Genomic DNA, 13698 nt, shown 5'->3' on the forward strand with positions numbered 1-13698 from the left:
GACAAACAAAACAAGGATACAAACGTAAAAACTTAACTACAGAGAAAGAAAAGTCAGAATGTCAAAGATCTAGCTGAAGAATGAGGTAGATTTTATTTTGGGCCATAGCAGACCTAAAGGACTGCCAGCATTTTTGAGGATAAGGTTAGGGAATTAATTAGAAGCTGGTGGAGTTGGTCGGATGGAAGAAGGAGAATTTTTTTGTGACTCCAGAAAGAACTCCATATGTAAGTGTGCTCTGGCTGCGACATCTGTCTGTCATTCATTGGTCCCAGGGTTCGTCGGATGGACCTAGCTGGTTAAGCTGCTTCTTCAGGCACAGCTTTCCTGAGGCTGCTCAAGGAAAGAATCACAGGCATTCGTTTTTCAAACAAGTTTTTATAAGCTACAGACCTCCTTTGTGAGAACTTATAAGGAACTGTTCAAGAAATAGTTTGCAACTCTAAGTTAAGCAAGGTTAATATGAAATAATGACAACAAATAATTGTTCTCACAAAAGTTCTTAAACTGGGAGCCCATGGACAGTGTGGTCTCCCAAGAAGCCTAGCCCCCAAGCCCCCCACTAAAAATCATGTGCATAATTTTGCGTGTGGGATGAGGTCTGCCATAACAAAATACCATAACTTGAGTGGCTTCAACAGCAGAAATTTACATTCCCCCAGTTCAGGTGGCTGGAGGTCCAAGTTCAAGGTGTGGGCAAGTTTGCTTTCTTCTGATGCCTCTGTTCTTGGTTTACAGACAAGTACCTTCTTGCTGCCTTTTCACGTGGTCTTTTCTCTCCGTTAACGTATACTTGCTATCTCTTTGTGTGTCCAAATTTCCTCTTCGGAGAAAGATGTCAGTCGAATTTGATTAGCTCCCATCCATATGGCCTCATAACCTTAATTCCCTCTTTAAAGACCCTGTCTCCAAATGCATTCACATTCTGAGGTACTGGTGGTTAGGGCTTCAACATATGAATTTTGGGGGGCCACAGTTCAACCCATAACAAAGAGCTTATAATTCTCATCTCAGAAAGATAAATAATCCAAAGAAAGATTAAGGACTATGGGTTTGGTGTCAAAATATCTGTTTCTTCTTTTGATATCCTGTTTTTTTAAAAGCCTGCATCAAATAGTATTCTTCCATGTTGCTACATAGATAGAGATAATTAGAGTGTACTATTACACAGTTATTAGAGAAGTGCTGTTAGTATATATAAGGCATACTGACCTCCCTTTCACTAATACCATCTGTCTCATATGACTCCAAAGCAAAAGCATCATCGCATGTCGGTTGGGCCACCACTAATACTGAAAATATGCTGTCTAGGATGCAGGTGACAAACTTGTTCGGGGAAAGACCACATATCTTAGTCTTACCAGGCCATGCTGTTTTTGTCCCAACTACTCAGCTCTGCCATTGTAGCATGAAAGCAGCCATTTATCACACCTAACAAGTGGGTATGGCCGTGTTCTAATAAAACTTTATTTATGGAGACTGATAGTTGAATTTCACATAATTTTCACATACCATTCTTCTTTTGACTTTTTGACCATTTAAAAATGTGAAAAACGTTATCTCTTGAGCTGTACAAAAACAGACAGTGGGCCATCGTTTGCAGGCCCCAGTCTAGGAAAAAGAAGCAGTTCCAAGGACCTATGCCAGTGATTTTAGAGCTGTTTCTGTTGATTGGGAAGAAGAGTTTCATATATTGTCTACTTTATGTTGTCATGTCCAATATTAAAAATTCAGGCAGACCATATCTTGCCAACTATGTGCAAATAGTTTTCCTTGTAACACTTGTGTGCTCTCATGTTTTCATTCATTAAACAGTAATATAACAAGATCCCCTGTTCTGAGCTCCTGTATGCTAAATATCGATCTAGACACTGTAGATATTAGGGCTAAGGGAATGAAAAACTAAAAAACCTTCCTGCCCCCATGGAGCTTATATTTTTTATTTCAATAATTGTAAGAGGAAAAAGTGATTAAAGCTTACTGAGCACCCACCTGGTCCCAGAAGCTGTATGAGCGTAGAACATGTAATCCTGTTATTGCTGAGACGTACTACTGTACTTGCCACATCAGATGTAGGCTGTGCACTGCCCAAGTCTCTGACTCCAAGAATGAAGCTCCCTGGTGCTGTTCTATGGGGTGGTCTTGGGGAAGTGTTATCTCCTTTTTATGAATACAGAAATTTAGCCTAAGTCATATTGCTCTGAAGTAGCAGAACAAGATGCAGGGCTGTTTGCCTCCAAAGTTCATGTCTCTTCCCTTATATAATTTTGTCTTCCAAAATAATGTTTGCTAATATAAAAAACAAAACAAAACAAACAAAAAAAACACCTTTGGACACCATTCTCTGAGAATATGAAAAAGGTTGAGGTCAAACGCAAGTTTAGTTACCCAGGGCTCTTTCCACTGGAGATTATCTTGTAGCATCACTCTGAACATTAATTGAGGGATTTAATTAGATTTAATCAGACTTTTTTCCCTGTTATTATTGTAATGTCTCCACTGAGCCTTATTTCTTAGGTAAATTTCCTGCTACATTTCTCTCAAGTTATTTTCCTGTCTTAACTTACTTTCCACAGTCTCCAATATCAATTTTTGAAAGTTTGTATTTGCCTTTGATGACTGTATTTAACGTCACAAGCCAGTATATAAAAATAAAATCCTTATATCAGATTTCCATTTAACAGATAAGCAAAAATGCTCCAGTTGGGGAAACTTGAGTTTTGCTGAAAAGAGAAGAAATCTGATTCTAAACTTAGATCAGATTAGAAGGCAACATGATAAAATAAGGAAGAATGAGACTTGGCATCTTAAGTTTTAAATCTACCTAGAGTTATGAACTTGTCCAAGTCACCTCTCATGATAGAATTCTTCCTTCCTAATTACTCAAGTGTTGGTTCCTTCAACCTTTTCATATGTCATCATTTTCTACTTTTGTGAGTCCAACAGGTGTATACAGTGGAGAAATCTCAGTGAGGACCATCAAGTGACCTGGCTTGATATGAACTCAGTATCTATTATCTGGGGTAATATTTAGGTAGTACGTGAATTAAATTTTGAAAGAAAAGTGGCAAAATTAAAGTATCTCCAGGATTATTTTGAAAATTAAATAAACAAAACTATATGTGCCTCGTATAGCCCACAGCAGGTATGTCTAGTACATGATGGTGACTGGTATTATTCTTACCAATAATTCTCAAGCTAAGAAAGCTCTGGGGGCGGGGGGGACAGCCAGATGCCAAATGTGTTCATTCACAATGAGAACTGCAGCCGTCAGATGTGCCCACTCATGTATCAGCCTGACTGCCTTCATTCCAAGTAGGAAAATCCCATGGGTCGCCATTGTCCACAGGAGATTGCTTGGTAAGCTTGGAGGAAGAGCTAGAGGAGATTAATGGCATGAGCACAAAACAGCTTCATATGTTTGTTCCCACAGTCGGGTCAAGCCCTCTGGACTGAATGGATCTCCACCTGAACTGCTCTTACTTCATTGAGCTCTGCCAGTGTCTTTCTTTTTTAGTACCCATGTGGTGAGCTGAATAATGGTCCCCCAAAGATGTCCATGTCCTGACCCCCAGAACCTGTGAATACTTTACTTAACCTGGAAAAAGGGACTTTGCAGATTGAAGACAAGACTTTTGATATGGAGAGATTCTTCTGGATCATCCAAGTCGGTGTAATATATTCACAAGGGTGCCTTTTAGAGGAAGCAGGAAGGTCAGAGTCAGGGGAGGTGACATGAGAGCACAAGCAGGGGGAGAACAAGAGATGTGAAATTCAAAACAGGTTGGACTGATTCTATCGCTAGATGGGGACCACGAGCTAAGGAAAGTGGGCAGCCTTTAGAAGCTCTAAAAAACAAGGAAATGGATTTTTGCCTAGAGCCTCCAGAAGGAACACATCCTTCCAGAACCATTTTAGACTCCTGACTCCTGAAATGTAAAGTAATACATTTTCTTTGTGGTAATTTGTTACAGCAACTATAAGATACTAATACATCCCTTGACTGAAAATCCCCTTTCTCACTGATACTTTTTTTTTTTTTTTTTTGCGGTACACGGGCCTCTCACTGTTGTGGCCTCTCCCGTTGTGGAGCACAGGCTCCGGACGCACAGGCTCAGCGGCCATGGCTCACGGGCCCAGCCGCTCCGCGGCATGTGGGATCTTCCCGGACCAGGGCACAAACCCGTGTCCCCTGCATCGGCAGGCGGACTCTCAACCATTGCGCCACCAGAGAAGTCTGATACTTTCTTTTATTAGATACATTAAAACCTATAAACAAGGGTTGCATGTCTAAGAATTGCTTAATTTCTTTCAAATGACCTTTCACATCTCCATTATGATCCAGTTGAGTGAGTTTTATAGTTAACTCTCAAAATATTACCTGATATTCATTAAATTCAAATTCTTTTGTGGTAGTTCACAGTACCCTGTGTGTACCACCTCTTAGTCCAAATAGCTACTGGCTTGATAGGCCAAACTTCCTAGTAGTAGACTTCAGGCCCACCCCAAATGCAAAGCCCACACCTGTTATTTTGGAGAGCACTTAAAGGAATGCCTCCCATGAATCTGCAAGGTGGTCTGTTAGTAGGAGTTGTGACAGACTTGACCTTGGTGATTTCTCTGGCTCAGGCTCTCACGTGTCCATCTCCCGTCCAAACTACATAGACAACTCTCCCCACTGCCATGGCCCATGGAAACTCCAAAGTCTTGGGATGCCTCCAAAGCTTCCCCAATTCCAGGTACTCGATTATCAGAGGCCATATGCAGGGTTGGGAGAGGTTTCTGCTCCTCTGCATTCTGAAGAAGCCCACCTTGTACCTTGCTCCACACAAAATCTCTTTGAAGTACTTTATCAGCTTTGGCCTCTAACTCTCCCTCACTTCAGGCAGTCAAAATGATTCAGCTGGACACACTGAGGGACAGAGTCTGAAACTCTTCTTTCCCCTCATTATTCTTTATCACCAAAACCTTCCCTCTCCTTTTTGAGTTACAGAGCAAAATCTCAAGCTTATGAATGGATTAGAAGATATATTTTTATGAATGGGAAGAATTATTTTTCTAGACTGGATGCAGGGAGAGGAAAAAAATGTTACATGTGAATAGTTTATAGTTACTTACACCTAATGGTTTGATTGTGTATGCTGTTGTAGCTTCTAATGTCTCACTCTGTCCTTGTTCTCTTAAATCTGTTAATATGTGACTCCACTGCATTACAAAGAAGGACCATTTGGAGGTCCTCCGAAAAAGTCCTCAAATTGAGACATGCCTCTGATTAAGCATTCCATTTCTGGTTTGAGTGTAGGAGAAGCCTCAAGTCATGTTACTATTTATGGTACCAGTACCAGTCATGTTACTGTTCATGGTACCAGTACCAGTACTATTTATGGTACAGCTGCTCCAACTCTTCTGAAGAAAAGTCAGCCTGCCTTTGCACCTATATTTTTGTATATCCTCAATACAACATCAGGTGCATAGGAACTGGGAATCGGACTCTCAGACTCTGCACTTCTCATAGGGACATGGGTAAGATGCAGAATGGCATTGAGCTTGAAGGCAGTGGTGACCTGGGGCAACCACCTATTTTAGGTCAATGATTGTTTGGGAAGTTTTGAGAAGGTGACATAGAGATCTGACCCAGGGGCCCAAGAGAAAATTTTCTGCAGTTATAATCAGCTGACCATTTTGTTTGTAGGGTAGTCTAGACTGAGGCCAGAGATTCATCATGGGAAAAGATGAATATTTTTTCTTAAAGTAAAACAAACAAAAAAAGCTTTTGTATCTCTTCTTTCTTCCTACCCCACCAATGGAAAAAGGATGACAATAAGAAAGAACAGTAGGTACAAAGAGATTTGAAAAAAAAAAAAACAACTTTTGAACGTGATTCTAGAACTGCAACAAATCATGAAAACAGAGCTTGTCTTTAGAGATTCAATTTTATGCTTTTCATACTTGATATAAAAATAGTCATTATCTTGTTCTATATATACTTGTATATAAAGAATTCTTTAAAAAACACAAATGGAGGAGCAGGGAGAAGAAAGTCTTAAGATATTTTAAATTTACTGAACTTGTTGCATGGACATTTTTAGATAATTTAAAAAGATTTAACATATTCCATAAAAAGATATTCTAAACTATTACATGCCTACACATATTTTGCCATTAAAAGATTTGAGTCCATCAATTAAAGTTGGATAGAATGGTGACTACTAATTTTTTTGGAAATATGTTCATTTAAAATACAGAATACAGGGCTTCCCTGTTGGCACAGTGGTTAAGAATCCGCCTGCCAATGCAGGCAACACAGGTTCGAGCCCTGGTCCGGGAAGATCCTACATGCTGTGAAGCAACTAAGCCCATGTGCCACAACTACTGAGCCTGCGCTCTAGAGCCCGTGAGCCATAACTACTGAGCCCACGAGCTACAACTACTGAAGCCCGAGCACGTAGAGCGCATGCTGCACAACAAGAGAAGTCACCGCAATGAGAAGCCCGTACACCACAACAAAGAGTAGCCCCTGCTCGCCTCAACTAGAGAAAAACCCGTGTGCAGCAGCAGACCCAATGCACCCAAAAATAAATAAATTTAAAAAAATAAAATAAAATATGGAATACAAAGAAATAAAGGACAAATGCACATATGCGGGTCACATGAGCAATATGTTTCATTACGTGGCTATGCTAGCATGTAAGCTGTGTGATAGTAGGGGCCTTGTCTGTGTTATTCACTGCTTGTGTCCCAGTGCCTATTACAGTGCACAAGCCACACTAGGTGCTCAGGAAATACTGGCTTCAATTAATAAACACATACACAGCCTTCCAGATGTCAGGGACTGGGAATTATTGGTTTCTCCATCTACAGTGTCATACTCCATAGAAATGAAGCATTGTATTCAATTTGATCTTCTACCTAAAGACATAACCTTACATTCTGAACAATATACACGGTTTTACATATATATATATACACACACACACACACACATATATACACAAATATATGTATGTATGTTAAATCTTTTTAAAGTATCTGTGTGTGTGTCATTTCAATGCTTCTAGCTGCTAATCTGTTGGCAGAAAGGAATGTTATCATTATCAAGTTAATAGAAATTCACAGACAATAAATTAAACCTCCCTTTATTAGAAAATGCTTTGAATTTTCTTTTGTTGTTTTGGGAAATTCATGCCTCCAGTTTCTTTTACTCTGAGTGTATCACATTCTATAACTCTGGATCAATGTATGAAACCAAATCTTTGTTATCAACAAGATAGGCATAATCCAGTAACATATAGCTTATCAACAAACTGAAAATCATCCTTTCCTAGCCACAAAGTATCTTAAACACCTGCATTTTATTTCATGGAAATCTTTTCTCTGCTGAGATACGTAGTAAAATAGAAATGTTAGATTTTCTAAAGAGAACTTGTTCAATAATACGATTCAAGTCTTAGAGAATTACTAACGTTTCTTATGACCACAAATATATCTATTTCCCTAGGAAATAAGACACAAACTTTTAAGACATTTATTTTTGATCTATCCTTTTACTCTTGAATTTCCCCTCTGTGAAAAGACTTAAGGCTAAAGAGTTACTTTGATAGTTAAACAGACTGATCAGAGTAGATGCCAAGATTCAGACATTATTTGATTACAGTGCTTTATAAAGCAAGCAGAGGGACCCCCGCCTTCGAGGGGATGGAGGTTGGATTCACTTTTCTATCTCAAAATCTGCCACATGAACATTCAGTCACCAAAAGAGGTCGAAGGAATTCACTTAAACATTATCCTGGAGGAAAAAAGAACATGTTGTTTCCTTCTTAAAAAAAAAAAAAAAAAATTCAGTGGCTTCCCGTCACACTCGTAGAAGACGCCAGCTGCTTGCCACAAACCACAGTGCCCTACCAGACTTGGAAAGTCTCTTGAGCATTTCTGCCATGTTCATTTGTTTTAATATTCACGGCTCTCCTCACCAGACGTTCCCTGCCCACAGGTCTCCTCATGAACCCGCTAAAACTTGGTCTCTACACAGAGACTTTGCCTCAGCACGCATCTCGAGTAGCTCACCCCCTCCCACTAGAATATAAACTCCATGAGAAGAGGGACTTTTCCATCTCATCTGTCCTCAGCAGTGGACTGGTATAAGTTCAATGTCTGTTGAATAACTTTAAAAAAATATGCTTCTTGTTTGTACCTTAATTTTATAAATGAATCTAAGAGACCCATTCAAGGTTAGTCAGCAGCTCTTGGAAGAGCTTCATTGTCACCGAGGTACCTGGCTTGCCAACGTTTTTCTACTGTGCTCTGCAATTAGAATTTTTTCATTTTAGTCTTTGCCCTTTATTATGTGTTCAGCTTTTCACTCTTTTCTTCTTCTCTAAATAATATTCCTATTAAAAATATCTGGAGGAGACTTTTTCAGACAGTGTGACTAATATTTACAGGGTTTCCTTTGATAAGGATAAGAATGAGGACATAGGGGAGTGTGTAGCTCCTGGGACCACCTGTGTCAAAAATGCAGAAATTGTAATAAGTATTTTGTATTTGTTTGTATATGCATAGAGAAACTCTGGAAGAATACGCAAGAAATGAATAATAGTGGGTACAATGTGTGGACAGTGGATTAGAAAAAGGAAGAAAATGAAATGGTTCATTTTAAAACTCAAAACATTTAAAAATTTTAAATTATGCAATGATATTCTTTACTCAATAAATAAAATTTAAAACTCTTCACATACAAAATAAAAACTTTCATATATATATATATATATATATATATATATATATGAAAGTTCATGTGTGATCATCTTTGTTTTCAAAAGCAGACTGAAAAAATAGTCATACCCTCATGCGGTTACCAAGTCATACAATGGGTAGATTTGCAAGTCTTTTGTAGTCAACTTTGGACTCCTGAACAATATTCAGAATATTTAAGGAATTTCAAATGTTAGTAAAAAATTTTTCTGCCATACTAGAGAAGGAAACACAATGACTAAAACTACCAAGAAGGATGAGAAAACTTACAAACAAATTTAATCCTGTTACTGATTAAAATTGGCTTATTCTTTTAGCTAATGGTTTTCATGTTATATTTAAGTGAATATATTATGTTCATAATTATTACAAAGCCCCTCATATTGACTTGTCACAAGTAAGGGTATACAATTTTAGAAAGAAGTTTCCTTTTAGGTGGAGAACATTGACACTGAAGGAAATATAATGATTTCTAGGAGGATTTTATAACATGGCCTGCTAACCTCACCAAGATCATCAACCATAATCAAGGTTTTAAACGCTGATTGACAGTTATAAATTAGTGCAGGCAGGTAAAAATATGAGAGGCCCATCTATGCATATGGTTAAAGATGAATGAACTAATTTTTCTTGGATTATAGTCCCATGAACCTACAGCTTTCACGATGAATAAAAGAATCCTCTATGTAAGCCTTAAGACATTTCTCTGTATTTTCTCCTTGACTCTCTCTCTCTCTCTATTTTTTTGCAGGTTAGCTGATTTAATTAAATATTCTCTAAAACACTGGATGTTAAGAAATATACAAAATCTAAGATTCTGAAATCTCCCAATTTAACGTTGATTAAAATCGATGAGTTTGGAGTTTTCTGTTAAATCAAAAGCTGCTGGCTTTCAGCAACTCTTTATTTTTGGAGAGACAGCTTTTTCTTTGTGTAACAAAAAGGCTTAGGAAAGCTTCTTTAAAAAAAAAAACAAAAACGACATAGGCTGCTGAGTCTTAAAATAGGCTTTAAGGTCCGCCTCAGGCCTAGCAAGACATGCAAATGCATCGGGCCCAAAACTAGAGGAGTGAAGTCTTCCCATTTCAGGACAAGCCGTTTCTTGGGGTCACATCCTCCAACTCAGTACTGCTGTTGTGTTGTCTGTGCCTTTCCTGGAACTCATCAAAGCAGAGGCCATTTCTTCTGTTTCTTTACCATTTGTCCCATTTCTTAAACAGCCTACTTAATTGCTGTCAAATATTAGATTCACAATATACATCATTGATTGACCAAAGTATAGAAACTGAGTTAATATAAAAATGTATATCCTGTGACAACTGTGTTTCTTTGATTGCAAGAAGCTTGATATTTACCAAGTGCCCTCTGTATGTAGGCATTGTACTGTGACCTGGAAGTTCATAAATAAGAGACTTTGGCCCTGCCCTTGAGTAATTCATCACATGTAATGAAGGAAGAAATTGCAGAGATTTGAAATCTGTATTGGATGCAAAATTTGTTAAGAAGTAACTCTGTTTAGTAATTGAGTTGATAATAAAAATGTGGAAATGAATGTAAAAATCATTTGTTTCAGTATTAGCTAAAGTAATGCTGAGTGCAGGATAGATTGAGGCCCATGAGATGTGAGAAAGCAAAACAAATACTGATGGAAAACTCCCATAATTGGTCTTAAAATGTTTTAAGGATAAGGAATTCTAAGATAAAGACAATTTAAGGATTATCTTTATGTTACCCGCTCTGACATTGGTTGATTTTACAATTCTTTTATTTTTATAGGGGATGAATGATGGGGAAAGATTGTTTCTTTGCAGGATACTGATAGAGCAGGATAACTTCTATAACAAATTGACTCCCAAATGTAAAATGACTCAACACAATAGGTTAGTTCTTGCTCATATAACAGGGCAGATGGATGGGTTAGTGAAATGGCTTATCTCCATGAAGTCATTCAGGGCCCCAGGTTTACAGAGGTGTAGCTATCTTCAACATGTATCTTCTAAGATCACCCTGAGGCTGACTCCATTCTTGGAGAGAGAAGGCGATAAACATGGAAGGTGGTTAGTGGGCTGTTTCAGTGGACCAGCTGAAAGTGGTGCCCAGACACACCTCAGAGATATTGCACGTTCTGTTCCAGATCCCCACAAGAAAGCACCTACTGCAATAAGGCAAGTCACACATATGTTTTGGTTTCCCAGTGCATATAAAAGCTATGTTTACATACTGTAGTCTACTACATACTGTAGTTACTATACTGTAGTCTATTAAGTGTGCAATAATAGCATTATGTCTAAAAAAATACATAACTTAATTAAAAAATACTTTATTGCCAAAACTGGTAACCATCATCTGACAATGCAGGTTGCCATAAACCTTCAGTTTGTAAAGAAAAAAAAAAAAAAAGATCTGCAAAGTACAATAAATAAACAATAAAACAAGGTATACCTATACTTCATTTCTGCTCACTTTTCCATTGGCTAGAGCTTACGCGACAGTTACATCTAGCTGCAAAGTAGACTGGAAAATGTAGCCTAGCTGTGCGCCCTGTACAATAAGAGAATATAGATTTGGGGGACTATCCATAAGTCTCTGCCGTAAACAGTGAGATTGGGAAGAATGATTGTCCCTGTTAGTTGGTATAATGACCTGCCACATCAGTTCAGTTTATGCAAGTTGTCTTCACATATCAAACCACTCAGTAAAATGAGTGACTGTGATAGATGGCCCCAGGTTTATATATTAATTGAAGATCTCATTTTAATTTAGTGGTGGATTAGTTTGTTTTTTTCTCCTCCCCCCACTAGGGAGTGCCATTGCTCGGAAGTTTGGCTTTCCAATTGAGGCTTTTGCTAACGGAAAAAAGTTGTTTTCTTTTCTCTTAGTTTGTTTTTTGTTTTATCTCTGGAAGCCAATCTATCTCTCAAAACTTCATGATATAATTTTACATATTGTTTTGCATGTGGCTTTTTTCCACTTAATAAATTTTAGATGCTTTTCTATGGTGATACCACAGATGAATCTTTTTGTTTTTTTCTTGCTGAGGTGCGGCATGTAGGATCTTAGTTCCCTGACCAGGGATCCAACTCATGCCTCTGCGGTGGAAGAGCAGAGTCTTAACCGCTGGACCACCAGGGAAGTCCCCCTGATACGACTTTAAATCCTTCACATTCATGAAATTTAGTGCACATTATTGTTACTCTTGTGAAAATGTTGTAGATGGAATGAGTGAACCTGGTGGCGAGGGGAAGGGACATGGAGCTCACATTTTGCAGAGATTCATTCACCCAACCATCCACAAATTATTATTATTGAGTTCCTACTCTGTGCCAGGCTGACACAATAGGCATGTTTAAGCAATAGCCATTGACTGTGTATCAGACTCCAGGCTGGGTGGCATACATCTGTTTCCTCTTTTAATCCTCCCCAAATCCTTCTGAGGCAGAAGTGAAAGCCCCTGAAAAATCAAAAGGCCAATGAGATTAAGTCACTTATCCCAAGTCACTTGTTAGTCAAAGTCAGTAGTAGAATTAAGGTTAGAAACAAAATCTGCCTGACTTGAAAATTGTGCTCTTTCCAATATGCCATCCTGACTACTGAGGGATTTGTCTACTGCCTGCTCATCCACAGGACTGTGAGAGCTTGATATATATTTGCACATAAGATGAAGTAATGGGGGCCTGAGGAGTTAAGGGATTTGAGGTGCTACCAGTTTCCCTTGTGGGAAACTCCCACCAGGATTGCAGCAGTTTGAACGTAAGCCGTGGCTTTTGAATATTAAGCACAGATGTTTTTGTCTTACTCCCAACAATGTGGGAAAAGTTTCTGAAAGAGGAATTGAGGATAGCTACAGAGAAAATAATCTGTTGTTTTCTAGGAAAGTTATATCACTGTGACGCTTTCCTCAGAAGCTATTTCTGCCAGCTCCCAACCATGAAGGCAAAATAATGAACCTCTCTCAGGATGCCAAGAACATTCTGAGAGACGTTGGGGCATTTGTGGAAACCATGGTATTTTGGTGGCAACCGTTGGACCATTTCTTGGCTGGAGCCCAGGTTGACTCAACACAGGTTGGGGATTCTGGTTGTGGGGTATCTATGGGTCCTTCAAAGCCTGCCAACCTAGCCATGTGACTCTGCAACTACAGGACCAGGGATGATCTCATAAAGCAATTGTGATTACCATTAATAAATGTATAGCCTACTAATAAAAAAATCTGGACCCAACTTTGATGGATACAAAAATTGTTTTACTAAAAAAGATATTATATTCATTTATAAGCCTTCCCTTATTATAGTTACCATTTATACTAAGCATTTAGTGTTGATTCATTTCATACAAATTAATTGATCCCCTACTGAGTGCCTAGGCTGGGTGTAAAGTGATGAATATTCTGACAAAACCACACTTACCTTCTTATAGGGAGACAAACAGGCATATAAATACAAGTTAAATAATTTTAGGTAATAATGAGAGAGAAAGTATTGATATTCAGAGTTAAAAGGGCAATTTACTTTCAAAGGATTCAGATTAAGGACAAGAACTAGTGGGATAGAGGAGAAGACCCTTTTCTTTAAAATTAATTTTTATTGGAATATATTTGCTTTACAATGTTGTGTTAGTTTCTTGCTGTACAGCAAAGTGAATCAGTCATATGTATACATATATCCACTCTTTTTAAGATTTCCTTCCCATTTAGGTCACCACAGAACATTGAGTAGAGCTCCCTGTGCTATATAGTAGGCTCTCATTAGTTATCTATCTTATATATAGTAGTGTGTTTATGTCAGTCCCAATCTCCCAATTCATCCCACCTCCCCTTCCCCCGCTTGGTAACCATAAGCTTGTTCTCTACATCTGTGACTCTATTTCTGCTTTGCAAATAAGTTAATCTCTACCATTTTTCTAGATTCCACATATAAGCAATATTATATATTTGTTTTTCTTTCTCCG

The sequence above is a fragment of the Globicephala melas genome, chromosome 7 (genome assembly GCF_963455315.2).
Source record: "Globicephala melas chromosome 7, mGloMel1.2, whole genome shotgun sequence".
Classification (NCBI taxonomy): Eukaryota; Metazoa; Chordata; class Mammalia; order Artiodactyla; family Delphinidae; genus Globicephala; species Globicephala melas.